Raw genomic sequence first — 17,016 nt, 5'->3', positions numbered from 1 at the left:
CACTACCCTCATACTTTTTGCCTCTATTGCTTCAGGTATGTTCTAGTCTGTGGCAAACAGACTCTAAAGTGGTCCTCATGGTCTCTGCCACTTGGGTGTTCTCACCCTTGTGCAATCTCTTGGTAAGGGTGAGTGAGATCTGTGACTTGCTTCATATCAATAAAGTATGGCAAAGGTGACAGGATGTAATTGATTACATATACATGATTATGATACTTAAGACTGTAACCCATGTTACTTAGGACATGCTTCGTCTCCCTTAATGGCTTTGAAGAAGCAAGCTGCCGTGTTGGTAAGCTGCCTATGGAGAAAGCCATGGAGCAAGGAGCTAAAAACAGCCTCCTGGACAATAACCAGCAAGAAACTGAGGCTTTCGCTTAGGCAGCCTGTAAAGTACTGAATGCTACCAACAATTACATGAACTTGGAAGCATATTTTTCCCCAGCTAAGCCTCACATGAGACCCCAGCCCTGGTCAACACCCTAACAGCAACTTTGTGAAACACTGTAGACCCAGTTAAACTCCTGACCCACAGAATCCATGGTATAATAAATGTGTGTTGTTTTAAGTATCTAACCCTGTATCATACTGTAACAGAAACTAATCATTAAATTTTAAGTTTGTCTCATACATTTCCTGCTTAGACTGAGAAAATGCCCGTTTTGAGCACTAATTTACTTTTATTGTGAAAGGTATTTAAAGACCACAATATAGGCACCAGGAGTGCTTTTTGCTACTAAGGCAGTCATTATTTCTAGGTCTTCTTAGTCAAAAAGGACCAGAAAATGTATATATTTTAAGCTAAATTATTGCATGAGGGCATATAGAACGTTTCACTAAAATTAGTACTATGGAGTTTTTATGTCATTTCACTGACCTTAACACTACATCTGTTTTCAACAATGCTAAAAATCTGTTTTCAACAACACCAGCGTAATCACTCATTTCATTTAGCCCACAATGCACACATTACATAGTACAGGAATAACAACGTATATATACATTACCACCAAAATTATGATTATAGTAGTTTGAGATTTGCCTTTTTTGCCATCCTTCCTCCACTCTCTTCCCAGGGTATATTTCAATTGGGATATACAGCCAAGTTACCATGTTTTAAAGTCACATGGCATAGTTCGCTCTGGTGTTCACCAAGTGAATACAAGATTCAGTGGTTTCATTTTACTTTTTATTTTTAAGGGTTTTTAAATTTTCATTTAACAATTATGTAAAATATTTAAATGGCTCCAAAGTCAAGTCTTAAGAAAAATTAATTCAAAGCACAAATTATACCCTTGTGCTTTTCTACACTGTAGGTCTCTCCCTCATAAGTAACCATCATTTTTTAGACTTCATTTTCTTCTATTTCTTAATGTTATTTATTCATTTTGAGAGAGAGAGAGAGAGAGAGAGAGAGAGAGAGAGAGAAAGAAAGCGAGTAAGCACCGGGCAGGGGCAGAGAGAGAGAGAATCCCAAGCACAGAGCCCAACACAGGGCTTGATCCCGTGAATTGGGATATCATGACCTGAGCTGAAATCACGAAGTGGAGAAGTGGATGCTTAACCAAATGAGCCATCCAGGCTCCCCTCTCTTCTACTTTTAATAAGACACACACACACACACACACACACACACACACACACACAATATCATCTCCTTTATCAGTACAGGACTGTATATTATAAACACTTCTATCCACTTTGCTTTTTGTGTGTGTGCGTGTGTGTGTGTGTGTGTGTGTGTGTGTTTTTTTAACTGTTCCAGAATAGACCTACTTTGTGACCAGAGGCACAGTGAGCCAGGTAGAAACAGTTGAAAATAAATTATGTAGAAGGAGAGGTAACAGGGGATTTAGCACAGATGGAAAAAAAAAAAAAATTGTTTTACATCTCTACTCAAAATTAAGCCAGACAAACCAAAACCCCAAACCATAGGAAGAAAATTAATGATGAGGGAGGGGGAGAAATCAATAAAAAACATTAATTAACACCAAATGGTATTAGTTTTATAAAACAGTCTTCATAAAGATTTTTAAATTTCAACATGTTAAAGATGTCAGAGATAAAAAGACTCCTTTTTTTAAAGTAGCAAAAAGGTTATAAAACAAAAATAGAACTGAAATAGATGGGTGCATATGAAAAAGCAACTCCAAATCCAAGAGATGAAAACTATACATACTGGCAAATAGACTCAACAGACAAAATGAAGTCCAGACTGAACAGAGTAGAATTGGTAAACTGCTATAGAGTACTGAATTCACCTAGTATAAGGCACAGAAAAATAAAGAGGAAAAAAACCTGAAAGACCAATTGAGGTACAAAGACCCCAACTTAGGTTTTTCAAAAAAGATGTGAAAATAACAGAAGCCATATTTGAAGAGCTGAGAATTTTCCAAAATTGAAGATCAGATTCCTCAGATTATATGTATACATACTCTTAGTATTAGTTGGATATATAGATGTTTGTCCTCATATACAGTACACTGTGGTGAAATTGTGAAATACCAAGCACAATGAGCTGCTATTTAAGGAAATAATTAACCAGACTGCTTCACAAGTATCCGTAACAACTTAAGAAAACCAGATGCAAACCCTGGCATCACGGAAATGTTTGCAAATCTCTTATAATGTCACCCGGAGAGAGTGGAGACTTCAAATTTATCCATACTTTAAACTCTATCCATATTTTAATACTCTCATGACTCTAAAAGCAAGGTGTGGACAATGCATAAAACTAGTAATTCAAAGACTTATTTCAAAGCATCTACTAAATTCACACATTCTAGCCCTTAAAAAAAACAAATTGAAATGCTAAGCAGTAAAATTTTACAGAAAACAGTAGCATAAAAGAGAAGAAACACAAATTAATTCCAGGCAAAGAATTTTGAAAGGCAACATAAAACTTTATAAGAGGACATGTAAGAATGTCTTTATAACCTTGTGGTAAGGAAGGATTTCCTAAACAAGACATAAAGTATAAATCATAAAAGGAAAATACTGATAAATTCAACAAAATTAAAATTTTTATCTATTAACAAAGACACTATATAACAAAGAAGACAAGTCACAAAGTGGGAGAAGACATTTGTGATACTAATCAGCAAAGAATTAATATTCAGAACCTATTAAGAACTCCTATCAAAAAGAAAAGCAACCCAACAGAAAAATCAACAGTCATTCCAAAGAAAAGGAAACAAAAATGGCCAGCAAACATTTGAAAAGATGTTTCTTCTCAGTAAGCAGAAATGCAAAACCTACAAGGTATCATGAGGCTTACTCTAATATTTGCCAATTATCAAGTATAGGCAAGAATGTGGAGCCATCACATGTACACGTTAGTGAGGGGAATAAACTGGCACAACTGCCCTGGAAAACAATTTGGCACTGCCTAATAAAGCTGAAAATGCACCCCCCCTACAACTCAGCAATTCCACTCCTAACTAAACAGAAAGTCCAAAACAATTTGCTCTAAGGACAAATCTCAACTCATTAGTGAGCAGAAAAATTAACTTAGTGGGTCTTAATTATCTTATTTTTAATGAAATGTCCTACCATCACATAGGTGTGGGTTTTTTTCAACACACTTTCTTGTTCTATATGTGGCACATCTGATAATGTACTGAGTCCCATAATGTAAAATGTATTTCCTACTGTTAGTAACAAAAACATTTTTAAAAACACTATCCTGGAGATATTTATGTATGCAAGCGTACCAATACACCTATGCAAGGTGTTCACAGCAGAGTTTTTAATAACAGCAAAAGAAAAGTGGAAACAACCCAAATGCCTGTCAATAGGTAATAAAGTGAAAAATATTCATATAATGAAATTTCATGCAGCAGTGAAAGTGAATGAATTAGAGCTATATACAAAATGGTGGAAGAATATCAGGACCATAAAGCTGAGGGTAAAAAGAAAGTTGCAAACGAACTCATACAGAAGGATCTCTTTTATATAGAGTTCAAAAACAAAACAGAAATATTTTAGGAATAGAAACAGATGTGGTAAAATCACATAAAAAAAGTCATCAAAAAACAAAAATAAAAGCAAAAAAAGTTGGGGCACCTGGGTGGCTCAGTCGGTTAAGTGTCCAACTTCGGCTCAGGTCACATCTCACGGTTCATGGGTTCGAGCCCCATGTCAGGATTTGCACTGACAGCTCAGAGCCTGGAGTCTGCTTCAGATTCTGTGTCTCCCTCTCTCTCTCTGTTCCTCCCCACTCACACTCTGTCTCTCTTAAAAATAAATACTTAAAAAACCCCACAAAAAACAAAAAAGGCAAATATAACATAATGGTTACTTCTGGGGGGCAGGGAAGAGTAGCACAAAAAGAAAGAAAAAGTTAGGATAATGTTCTTGAACTGGTATTAGATACAAGGCTGTTCACAGCATCCTTACTCTTAATCTTTCATATTTTTTATTTTGTTTTTATGTACTTAATTTTTAACAAAAAAAAATTTTAAGTTGAGTGAAAGGTACACAGATATTTGGTACAAAGGTATTTCTTTTATATTTCATCTTTAAATTGTACAACATATTCTATATGCTTTTGTACACCTGAATCATTCAATACTTGTTTCAACTTTCAACAAAATAAAAAAAAATGACAAGTAGAAAGAGATAAATATATAAATTAAAATCTCTCAACCTCTCAATCTCTCTCTTTCTAGCTTCAGCTCTGGTCATGATCTCACAGTTTGTCAGTTCAAGCCCCACATCAGGCTCACTGCTGTCAGCACAGAGCCTGCTTCAGATGCTCTGTCCCACTCTATCTCTCTCTGCCCCTCCCCTGCTTACACTCTCTCAAAATAAATAAACTTAAAAAAAAAATCCTCTCTCTCCCACTGACCCTGCCCTGTGCTCACTCTCTCTAAAATCAAATAAAAAATTTTTTAATTGGTATGTTATTTTAAATGCTGCTGGGATGTTTTGCTTAAATAAAACTGAAAGAATATGGAATATAATTACTCACCTATTTATACCATATAAACAATGCTAGACAAGCAGGAAAGAATTCAGCCTGGTTCATTTCAGTTATTTTATATTTATAAAGTATTTCTTGTCTCCCCTACCCCTATCAGACAAGGTAAATGCATGGGTTATATTTTACATAGAATTCCGAGGCTAATCTTAAATGTGTATTTTACTTGAAAACTGCTCCAAAAATTTCAAGCTCAGAAAGACGTTATTCAAGTTAAAACTAAATGCAATTTTCTGGACACTCTCCCACCCCCAACAACCAAAAGAGCAAAATGACTAAGTCGCTTTTATAAAGGATCCAATTTAAACTTAAAATTATAGTTAACATCTAGGTCAAACTGGAAGAGATTTAAGAAATTACTACCATTCATTAGCAACAGGGTATCAACCACAAGGATTATTATACACCAGAGAACCTGAAACTGTACCCAGATATGAAGAGTACCGATATGACAAGCTTGAGAAATTCACTTCACAGAATTCATAACCTTCAGCCACCCTCAGACATCCAGGTTATGAAAATGTGAAAGAATTACACAACACATTTCAAATAAACATAACTTCCAATAAACTGAATACAGGTCAGAAGCAACATAAAGGAATTCAACCTGTGCGTGGATATTAAAAATTTAAGAAAACATCTTAAATGTTTAGCAACATAGCATTCAGAACACTGGGGAGCTTTCAATGTACAGCTTAGCCTGTTCAAATTTATTTCAAAGATAACTAGATCTAAACACATGCAATCACTAAATTATGTATGCACACATTTTACTCAGAAGACTTACATTACTGATCAACAAGGTTAACTGGTACTATGCACAAAAATATTTTTGCTGGAATTCGTGTATTAAATCATTTTCCATTCTGCTCCCAAGAATAAACCTGAAACCCTTATTTTTGGTCTCACTTTACATGGCATTCCATGTAAATCAACTAGCCATGCTAACAGAAGACTGATGGCACAAATGAGAAGCAGAAGGCTCAATGAGTCCCAATCATTTTCAAGCAAGCAATTCATTCATTCATCAAATTGAGCACCACCTACTACAAGAAATATAGTTCCCTGGTTAAGAAGACAAAGTTCCCACTTCAGAGTGGGCAGTTACAGCAGTAACTCATAACACACATTCACAGAAACGAGCCTGAGAAAATTTCTTGGAATCTAGAAACAGCATAGTCTACCTACTGTTTCTACATAAAACATTTTATATAATATTTGGTTTTAAGTTGCTTTTACTATTTTCTCCACTTGAAAAATTTCAAGTCCTCAAATTTAAGTCGCTAACATTAAGAATCAATCCTCTAACTCTGGGAGAAAAAAAAAAAACCTGTATAACATTAATGTAGCTTTCTAATACCTAACAGATAATTGCACATAGACAGTGCCTATTTATTATTCATTCATGTATAGTAATCTCTACGCCCCACACGGGGCTTGAACTCACAACCCCCAGATCAAGAGGGACACACTCCACCAACTGAGCCAGCCAGGCACCCCATTATTATTATTATTATTATTATTACTTTAGAAAGTATTCTTTCAAAACAGTTCAATGAATCAGGATGGGCTCTAGATCAGAATACCTCAGTTCACATTCAGGTTCCTCCTCTTACTTGCTCTTTAAACAAATTATTTAACCTGTTTCCCTAGTTTCCACCAAATAGTACCTATCCCATAAAACTGTTTAAGAGTATTATATATGGCACCGTACATAAGTGTTTATAGAGACCAACAGCAAATAAGCACCCTAATACTAGCCATCACTTATGTAGCAACTAGTAAGATAACACACGCAAGGCAAATGAACCTTAGGCAGTTTAAGACAGTTAAGTTCACACATACAGTAAGTGGTACTAGTTAGCAGAGCCGAACCTAAGCTCTTAAGTCTCCCTAGTACACATGCTTTTTCCACTACACCACACATTATATAATTCAACTACTGGGGGGGGGGGGAGGGGAGGACTTACATAAAATCTTGGAGTTAGTAAAGTCTAAGACTTGTAGGTCTCCTAAATACTGACCTCCAGCTTACTACACCAGACCACACTGTTTCCCTGGCAAATTAAATGACTCGTGCAAAAATAATAATTGTCCCACATTTTCCAGTGAGAATGTAGTATAACATCAAGTCTTGTGATAGACAATTACTGAAAATCATGTAAGTTCTTGTAAGTCATGGTGCCTATGTGGCTCAGGCTGCTAAACATCCCATTTCAGCTCAGGTCATGATCTCATGGGTTCATGAGTTCGAGCCCTGCATGGGGCTCTCTGCTGTCAGTGCAAAGCCTGCTTCATAGCCTCTGTTTCCCTCTCTCTCTCTCTGCCCCTCCCACACTAGCGCACGCATTCACACACTCTCAAAAATAAACAAACATTAAAAAATAAATAAATGTTACAGTCAAAATAAAGAAATATGGATAAAGGACATTTTCCTCTTATAATGGTAGGCAGCTAGGATACTATGGCCCCTATGAAACTTACTCAACATGAAAACTATCTTAAAGGAGCTCTCTCACTGGAGTAAATGACATTTCTCCCCTTGATAAAAATACATAGGCTGGTGTCTACACAGAAAGCTAAATGTTTCTGGCTAGCAGTCTACTCTCCTATATACTCACTTATTTCTATAAATCCATTAAATAGGAGAATGAAAACAAAAACTGTTATTTCTATAAAAACTAAGTTACATCCTTTGGAAGGCCTTGATGAATGAATGGAAAATCTAGAATGATTTTTAACTTGGAAAGCTTCCCAGTGCCTACATTTTCATTCCATTTTAGAGAAACCAATACTAGAAATCATAGGCAATGCTTTTAGGGTATGATTTACAGAAAAAAAGATTAGTAACCCCTACTCAAAGACAAGAGATTGATCCAAATAAAAAGTAAATGTTCTAAGTTAAAACATGCAAGTTATCTAACCAATGGTCCTAATCACACAGAGAAGGTCCAAAAGATCTCCACAACACTCTAACATCACTCCCTCCAACAAGGGGTTCTCAAAAGCCTCCTCCCACTTTTCTGCTGCTCTCTGCTCCTAGGAAAGGAGTAAACTGAAAACCATATGTATCCGAGAATGAGGTATCCATCACAGTGAGAAACTGCAGAATAAGGATTTAATTCACTTATAATGAATAGATATTTAATAAATCTTTATTGAACTGACCGAAACCCTTAAGATCCATCAATAAACAAAACAGACAAAAAGCCATGCCTTCACAGAGGTTATAGTGTGTGTTGGGGACACAGAGGAGAGACAATGAACACAATCAACAAAGAAATTATATAGTGTTGGAAGGTGGCAAGTACCACGGAGAAAACAGAGCAAGATACAGGGATCATAAGTAGGGGAGTACAGCTTCAAATAAAATAAGATAGACCTTTTGAAAAACATTTGAAGAACAAAGATTTGAAGACTACAGGGTTGGCCATGATGATTTTTTAGGGAAAAAGTGATCCAAAGAGGGACAACAGCCAATGTAAAGGCTTTTACTTTGCCTATGAGAAGTCATTGAAGGGTTTTGAGGAGAGAAGTGATAGAATCTAGTTGCTGAGTTGAAAAAGACCAACGGGAGCTAGGGAAGAAGCAGGAAGGCCAGTTAGGAGGCTAACTACAGAAATCTAGGCTAGAGATAAGGTGGCCAGGACCAGCCTTGAAAGCAATACAGGTGGTAAGAAGTGACTTGATTCTAGATATATTTTCAAGATAAGATAGAACCAAGAATGCCAAGTGTGAAAGAGATAAGTCAGAAATGACTCCAACTTTTTTTTTGCATGAAAGTTGGATGGAGCTACCACCAAATGAGATGGACTAGACTGTATCTGAGGCAGGTTTAAAGAGAAAAATGGAAGTTCAGTTTGAATTGAGTACTTCACCTACAAGCAGAAATGCAGAATAGGTTGTCTGGAGTGCAGAAGGAGAGCCTGGGCCGGAGATATAAATATGGAAGCCATCAGCATATAGGTATTTAAAGCCATGACATTGGATGAGATCACCAGAGAAATATAAAAAGAAAAGTGAACCAAGGACTGAGCACTTCAACTTCAAGAGTAGAGGATGAATCATAAGGCAGAAAGAGCAAAGCAATTAGTGAGGAAAGAAACCCAAAAAACACTGTCCCTGAAGGAGGGGAGTATAAACAAATTAATTTAAGTTCCACTCTGTACACAAATCACTTTGCTGAAACCAGATTTAAGTTAAAAGTTCTTAATCAGACTGTAGTAAAGTGATATGTAAAATACTAAATCATAACTTTTATAAAAGGAGTGGAACATTTCTTAAATAATTCCTAGAAATACTCTATTTTCTATTGGAGTCTCTACTAAAATTAGTCTTAGCACTAAAAGTATATTTTGTCTATTTTATCTTTTTAACATAAAAGTCTATAACATTAGAGGAGGAAAAAAAAAAAGCCTAAATGGTCTGCACTGCCATCTCTCTCAAAGACCAAAAACTCATTTAAACAGCAAGTCAACAGCCCGGCATACAAATTATAAATTGTCATTACTTTTCTTTTTCTAGAGCTCAGATACCACAGGTTAAGTTAATCAAACTCCTTAGTTCATATTGCTTAAGATTTTTTCCCCATTTGATTTTAATTTTGTTTATAGAAAAAGTAGCATATACTCCTATCTAAATCAATGTTTTCCCTGTGATTTGCACATAAACTACATTTTTAGGATGAGAACATCCAAAGTCATGTTAACAAAAACGGAAAGAGAAAGGAATGAAACTCAACTCTATGCATAACAGTGATTAATGTCATCTCTAAAGAACCAGTTACTCGCTTCTAGCCTCTAAGTAGTCTGGATTTACCTTCAAAATAACTAAAAACTTAAAGAGTACACAGAACAAGCAGCTTATAAGATGTTACCCTCAAATATTTGATGCTCCTGCAAAGCATGGTCTCTCTACATTTCTTTATTACATATTAGAGGTCAGATTCCTGAAAAATCCAAAAGTACTTCCTGAAAATACTAAATTTACTAACAAATGAAATTTTTACAAAGTATTATGAGATCCTTTAGATTAAAACTTTGCTACATACAGGGGCAGCTGGGTGGCTCAGTCGGTTAAGCGTCTGACTTCAGCTCAGGTCATGATCTCATGGCTTATGGGTTCGAGCCACAAGTTGGGCTCTGTGCTGACAGCTCAGAGCCTGGAGCCTGCTTCGGATTTCACATCTCCGTTTCTCTCTCTGCCCCTCCCCCCATTCATGCTCTCTCTCTCTCTCTCTCTCTCTCAAGAATAAACATTAAAAAAATTTAAAAAAAAAACTTTGCCACACAAAAATTATAATATTTAACTAAAATTGTATCTTCCACATTTTTAAGGAAAATTCTATTTTAACTTTAATAACAGTAAAAATCCTGAGTCGTAGAAGCTTCAAAAAAGCGTTCACTTCTTAGGCACTTTAAAAAAGCCATATTGATTGGGCACCTAGGTGGCTCAATTGGTTAAGCATCTGACTTCAGCTCAGGTCACGATCTCACAGTGAGTTCCGGTCCCGCACCTGGCTCTGTGCTGACAGCTCAGAGCCTGGAGCCTGCTTCAGATTCTGTATCTCCCTCTCTCTCTGCCCCACTCACACTCTCTCTCTCTCTCTCTCTCTCTCTCTCAAAAAACATTTAAAAAATTTAAAAATTAAATAAAAAATTAAAAAGCCATATTGACTTAATTAACAGCTAATTATTAAAATGTTCTTCCCACATTAAAGCCTACAAACTGGAAGGATGCTTGGGGTCAGAGACCCAAGAAAACACTTGCATCAAGCAGAAAAGACTACTGATGCTAAGGGATGACATAGAAAAACATAAATTGGAACAAAATCATAAATTAATGACTCTTCGGAATGCTGACCCTGAGTCATCAAGAAAAGGTTAATACTCAATATCCCTTACAATTTTAAAGAGCTTAATATTTAAAGAAAATTTTTCATTGGCTTTCTTTTATTTTAAGCTTCAGTGTGATTATGAGTCTCATAAAGGTAAAGTAAATAGAACACCGCATTCTCTAAGCACACTTGACAGAGATAGTTATGACCGCTCATGCTGTACAATTAGAAAAGATATTTCTAATTTTACAGAGGAAGATGAATTTTTCTTAGAACCTACAAACAATAAACCCAGCTATTTCTTGTTAGATCTTTGAATGAAACGGGGAGGAGGGAGAGCTTGTTTATCAGAAAGCACAGTAAATATGAAAGCCTACAGCAGGGCACGTCTACCCCAAATACAGATCAACTCCAAAGTATCAGTGTTATTCTTGCAAAGATCATCCCAGTCTTGTTGGCAACCGTTTTAGCCAAGCTGGAGGCAGTGTGGCCATTTGCCTACTAGGTGAGATAGAACAAGTGCAACCTAATTTAGCAAAAACTCAATTTTTAAATCAATTCCTAAACAATTCAAAGTGCTCTGTTCACCCCAAGGTGTTTATCCATAGCAGGCTACGGCTGTCTAAAATTTTCAAGACTTTCCACAAAGCATCTCAAAAAACCCACAACTTGGAACAGTTAGCTCTTTAAGCAGTGCCTATTCACATACCTTCTAAGGAATCCTTTTCTGATACAGGCCCAACTACGAATTTCGATTCCTCCTTCCTCCCAGAAGGAAAGGCTAAAAGTAAACAGCCCGCTCTTTAACCTGATCAAGCCGCAGCTGTACAAGGTTAGGATGCCGCTCCCGGCGCCGGGAGCTGCCCTTCTCTGGTGCACACATGCTCCTCGACAACCAACGTGCGGGGCTGCACATCCCACACCTGGTGTCTGATTACCGTATGACTTTCCTAGGCTGCTGGTTTGGTTTTCTGCCTAGCTCCCCAACGCCAAAATTCTCATTGTTGGAAACTGAAGGGGGAGGGGGAATCACTAAGGAAGACACACCCCTCAGGGAAAGGAAGGGATAACTTCCCCCGTCTCGAGGGCGGTCCAGAGATTTTTCCAAACTCTCCCCAAACGCATCTTTCCCAGCCCCAACTCCCCCCCCCCTTCCCGACCGTGACCCAGGGACACGCACCCGGCGGTGGGAGGGGGCACTGGGAAGAGGGCCAGCACCGGTTCCCTAAGTATCCGGAGGGGCAGCGAGAACTGAAATTCCAGCATGGCGTAAGCATGGCCCAGCTCCGGCCCAGGGACGCCGCCGGAGACGCGCTCCCTCTGTCCGCCGGCCGAGGAGGCGGTAATCCGCCTTCCTCCTGGGGGCCCACAGGCCCAGCTAAAAATAGGCGCCTCGGTCACCCCAGGGCCCTCTCCGGCCAACCTCGCACCGGGAGACGTCCCCGGGGGACTCCCCGGCCACACTTGTAGGCGCCGCGGCGGAGCCGGGGTCGGGCCCTGGGCGGCCGGGCGAGGCCAAGCGGCCCCTCGGAGCCTTCCCACCGCGGCGGCCCGACCCAGGCAGGAGCTTCACAGGGGCGACCCGGTGCCCGAGGCCTACCCAGCAGGCTGTGGCAGCGGCGGGCGGTGTCCGGGCCCCGGGGCCGCGCCCCCCGTCCGGCGCGGCCCTCCCGCCCGCCCTGGGACACCGCGGCCGGCACAGCCCTCCCTACCCTGGTCCCCAAGGCCGGCGCCCGGCCCGGCGCGGCCTGCTCACCCTTACCCTAAGCAGCCGGGTAAGGAGACCGGGAAGACGCGGCGGCACGGGCACTACAACCCCGGCCGCCCGCTCAGAGGCGCCGCCGCCGCCGCCGCAGTTGCTCAGGTGCCGTCGCGCCGCCCGGCAGGAAACGGGCGGCTTCGGGGCGGGGCGGCCCCCGGCACGTCCCGGCGTCTGGGCCGGCGGTGCCCGGAGACCGGCCCCTTAAAGGGACAGGCGCCCGCCGCCTTTGCCCTGGCGCACGCGTCTGCGGGCTCCGGTAAGCCCCAGCGTGCAGCTAGCTTGGGATTCCGGGGCTTTCCTCCCGAGGCAAAGTCCCGCAGCTAGGTGGAGGGTGGGAGTCCAGGGTTTGGAGGCTCAGCGGAATTCCCTTCATTCATTAGTCCTGCTCTCGTTCCCTCGCTCCCTCCTTACCCCAAAGCTGGTTTCGTCTTGCATGGCCCTCCCACTGAAGCACCACCTGGCCCCCACACTGGTTGGGGTTTTTTTTGTTTTGTTTTGTTTTTAACCTTAACCAAACGATACTCGATTTCACCCTGCGCGTCCCAGATTTCCTCCCAGAAATCACTAGAAAACGAAATCCGCTCCTCTGCCTCCAGAGTTTCTCTGAATTCTCCTTCGGGTAACCCTGGCTTCAAACGGAAAGAGAAATTAAAAACTGACCCAAACAAATTGTGTGCAAATATTATGAAACTGCTGTGTCTGCCAGCTGGTGGCCATTCATTAAGCCAGAGTAAATAACAAGAAGCTGCCTCGGAAAGGAGAGGTTGGCCCGAATCCCTGCTTATTAGTCTGCTCTTTGCTGAGAGGATAGCAGCGATCTTCCTGCTCCACTGGCAAAGGAGATGTGCTGATTACCATTGCTTATTGCTCATCAGTCTCTTGCAGAATGCCAAGCACTGCCCAGAACATATACAAACACCCCCAGATTCTCCTCAAAAATGATTCAAACGCTTTTAGAGTGTGGATAGAGATAAATAAAACGAGGACTCTTCACTAACTCCTCCCCCTACATCCCGACCAAGGAGGAATAAAAGCAATCTTTAAGGAATGAACATCAGAACAGTTCCTACACCAACAGAGAATTTCCTGTATATGGGCTGGCTAAAAACGCACTATACGTTTGTATTGTAATTATTTTTGTCTAAGCTTTCTAGAGCACCTCCAAAGTACAAATGAAAACTGAGCAAGAATGTGTTAGCCTGAGATGTTGAGAATTCTGCCAGTCTCCAGCCACTATTTCCTCCAAAAATGCATTCTGTCTTATTTTAACTCCAGAAGTGTCCTTTTTCCTTTCTCAGTAGTGTTAGTCCCTCAGCTGCTCCAATGCCTTCAAAGCAATCTCTCTCTAAACCACTGGCTGTCTCCTAAGCATGTGCCAAAGGATCCAGCTTTATTGAAGAGTGAAGCCATTAAACTCAATACAAAGGGGGAAGTGCATCATTTGTATAATGGAGTTTAAGGACTCTTGATTTAGCTCACAAACAATCACCTAACTTTCTCTGGTTAGTACCAAGACAGGTTTTAGGCTAGAATATAAATTTTTATCATTTTTCTGACTTCAGTAAAACCTCAGTGTCATTTTAGAGACAGTAATATTTAAGTACATTTGTATATAAGACAGTAAGTCGAGTTTGGGGACATGTTTACCCTAAATATACTAAGTTTTACCGTCAGAACTCACTCATTTTTGTGCCATAGTTTGAAATAAAGAAGCATAAATGTATCAGCTATTTCAATTTTTCTGGATGATTGGACTTTTGACTTTTTAAAAGGAAAGTGAGTAGATGCTTGATTCTTTATAAGATTTCTATTTATTCACAGCTAAACAAAAAGACTAACTAGAACTGTTATGCATGGTAAGCCCTATTAGGAATTAAGACCTACCCTGTACATCTTTAAATATAGTATAATATAACTATAATTAACATATAATTAACCTAAAATATAATTAATCTTGATTGCTGCTTACTACCTTCCAAAAACTACTGAGACAGCAACTAACCTGCTAAAGGATTAGCATCTGAGGTATCACTAAGTGTAACAACTCAGAAATTAAATTTGATTGAAAGCTGTAGAGTGTAACACTATCACCTTAAGAGTACTCATCTCTTTTTTTTTTTTTTTTTAATTTAACAAAGCACAATTTACTGGAGTGCGCCTTCTGATAATAATTCTCTTTGTTCTGAATTTTGGAAAAGTTTTAAAGACACACAGTATACATCTCTCCAGCAGAGAGAGAAAGCTAGCTATTCCTGTTTTGTCTAGGGAAGATTTCCCAGAAGTGGTGAGTTATACAGAGATTTGAGTAATATGTGAGTAACAGATTACATCTCCTATTCCATCAGATCAGGGATGGCAGAGATGAAAGTATAATGAAGCAATTCACAGAACTAGAAGTAAAGGGCAGATTCCAGGTACACCTTCTCCACCCATTAATGGAATGGAGAAGTGCATAGGAACATCTGCGGCTGTAGATTCACAAGTGATCAGCTATCCCAACAAAGTATCTAGCACATAACTGTGTTTATTGGAAATCTGCATAGTGCCCCTTTGACATGTAGTCTCTTCAAGCATATGGTATTCAGGTGCTTTCATGACAAATTACTTGCCACTCTTTGCATGGAGAGGTAGGTTCTGTGTCCCCTCCTCTTGAATCTGCAAAGGCCAATAGGATATGCTAGAAGTAAATGTCCCAAGTTCTGGGCCCAGGCTCTAAGAGATAGGCAGCTCTACTTCCTGTCTCATGGAACCACAGATCTTAAAGCCCTGAGCTACTATGTGAAAAGTCCAACAACTTTGCTGGAAAGACCATGTGGGGAAGTTGTGAGACTACATGGGGAGGAAGAGAGACCCACCTGGGCCTTGCCTTCTAACTGTATCTACCACTGGGCCAGATAAGTGAATGAAGGCTTCCAGAATCCCAGACTTTCTACACCACAAGTTAAATACCACCAGTGGCCCTAGTCAGTACCACATGGAGGAGAAGAATCACCCAGCCAAGCTCTGCTTGAATTTCTTACCCTATATAATTTTTATAATTTTTAAAATGTTTTTATTTATTTTTTGAGAGAGGGAGAGAGAGCAAGCAGGGGAGGAACAGAGAGGGAGGGAGGCAGAGGATCCCAAGGGGGCTCCGCATCGACAGCAGAGAGCCCGATGTGGGGCTCTAACCCATGAACCCTGATATCATGACCTGAGCCAAAGTTGGACACTTAACTAATTGAGCCACCTAGGTGCCCCAATTTTTATGATTTTTAAATGACTTATTCTTCAATAATAGAGAAGCAGAACAATCTTTGTTTCACTTCTGAATAGCTACAGGAAATATTAAAATCTCATATAAGCAGAAAGGAGTTATCCCAAGACTTCCCTGGGGCCTTTCAAGGGAAACTTGGGCAGGAATGGGCAGAGAGGAAAAGCTACTTTGTAGCTACTTTGTAGCATAATTTAACATTACTGAAACCACAGTCATGTCTCACACCTTCAAAAACTTGTCCAATGATTGAAAACTAGTGGATTTGATGAAGAAAGATGAACCAGTACTGACTGTGCATATATGCACTGTGCAGGTATTTAATGTACATTATCTCACACAATTACCAAAACCACCCTATAGTATAGCACTGGGCTCACACTGAGTAACTAGCTCAAGGACACAGAACTCAAAAACCAGCACCTAAACCCAGATCTGTTTGACTCCAATCCCTATGCATGTGCCACTGCACTAGGTTGACTCCCAAAACATAAACCCTTAGATATACAAACATTTAAAATGTAAGTTTTGGGGCACCTGAGTGGCTCAGTCAGTTAAGCATCCAACTCTTGATTTTGGCTCAGGTCATGATCTCACGAGACTGAGCTCTGCATCTCGCTCAGCACACTGGGTGTGGAGCCTGTTTAAGATTCTCTGTCACTCCCCTGCTGGCACGTGCACACTCTCTCTCTAAAAAACAAATAAGGGGCGCCTGGGTGGCGCAGTCGGTTAAGCGTCCGACTTCAGCCAGGTCACGATCTCACGGTCCGTGAGTTCGAGCCCCGCGTCGGGCTCTGGGCTGATGGCTCAGAGCCTGGAGCCTGTTCCGGATTCTGTGTCTCCCTCTCTCTCTGCCCCTCCCCCGTTCATGCTCTGTCTCTCTCTGTCCCCCCAAAAAAATAAATAAACGTTGAAAAAAAAATTTATAAAAAACAAATAAGATGTAAGTTTTCATTTATATGTAGGTTTCAATTATTCCTGATATCTTTTTTAGCTTATTAGCTTAAATAATGAGCACACATGTAACATTCAACCTAATCAGCAATATAAGAATGGCTACCAGCCAGCATCATATAAACTCTTCTAACAGAATTCAGCATTGAAAAATGTACACTTCATCCAAATATACCTAGTAATTGGAAGAAACAAACTTTAAAGCCTCTTTGATTCTATGCACTTCCTTA

The 17,016-nt window shown here is 39.9% G+C and overlaps 1 protein-coding gene across 6 annotated transcripts in view; it reads right to left on the bottom strand.

The window, feature by feature from the left end:
• The window catches only part of KTN1 (kinectin 1), a 114,220-nt gene extending 101,508 nt beyond the window's left edge, over nucleotides 1-12,712 (bottom strand). For 4 of the 6 annotated variants that reach the window (XM_030319172.2, XM_030319174.2, XM_030319176.2 and 1 more), the window contains exon 1: nucleotides 12,580-12,712. The gene's annotated coding sequence lies outside the window, so the exon portion shown is untranslated. The remainder of the gene's footprint in view (nucleotides 1-12,579) is intronic. The other 2 variants (XM_030319173.2, XM_030319177.2) reach the window with 1 other exon arrangement.
• Between the last annotated feature and the right edge of the window lie 4,304 nt (nucleotides 12,713-17,016).

The sequence above is a fragment of the Lynx canadensis genome, chromosome B3 (assembly GCF_007474595.2).
Source record: "Lynx canadensis isolate LIC74 chromosome B3, mLynCan4.pri.v2, whole genome shotgun sequence".
Lineage (NCBI taxonomy): Eukaryota > Metazoa > Chordata > Mammalia > Carnivora > Felidae > Lynx > Lynx canadensis.
The sequence above is the reverse complement of the archived record's forward strand: the minus strand, read 5'-3'. Positions and strand labels throughout refer to the sequence as shown.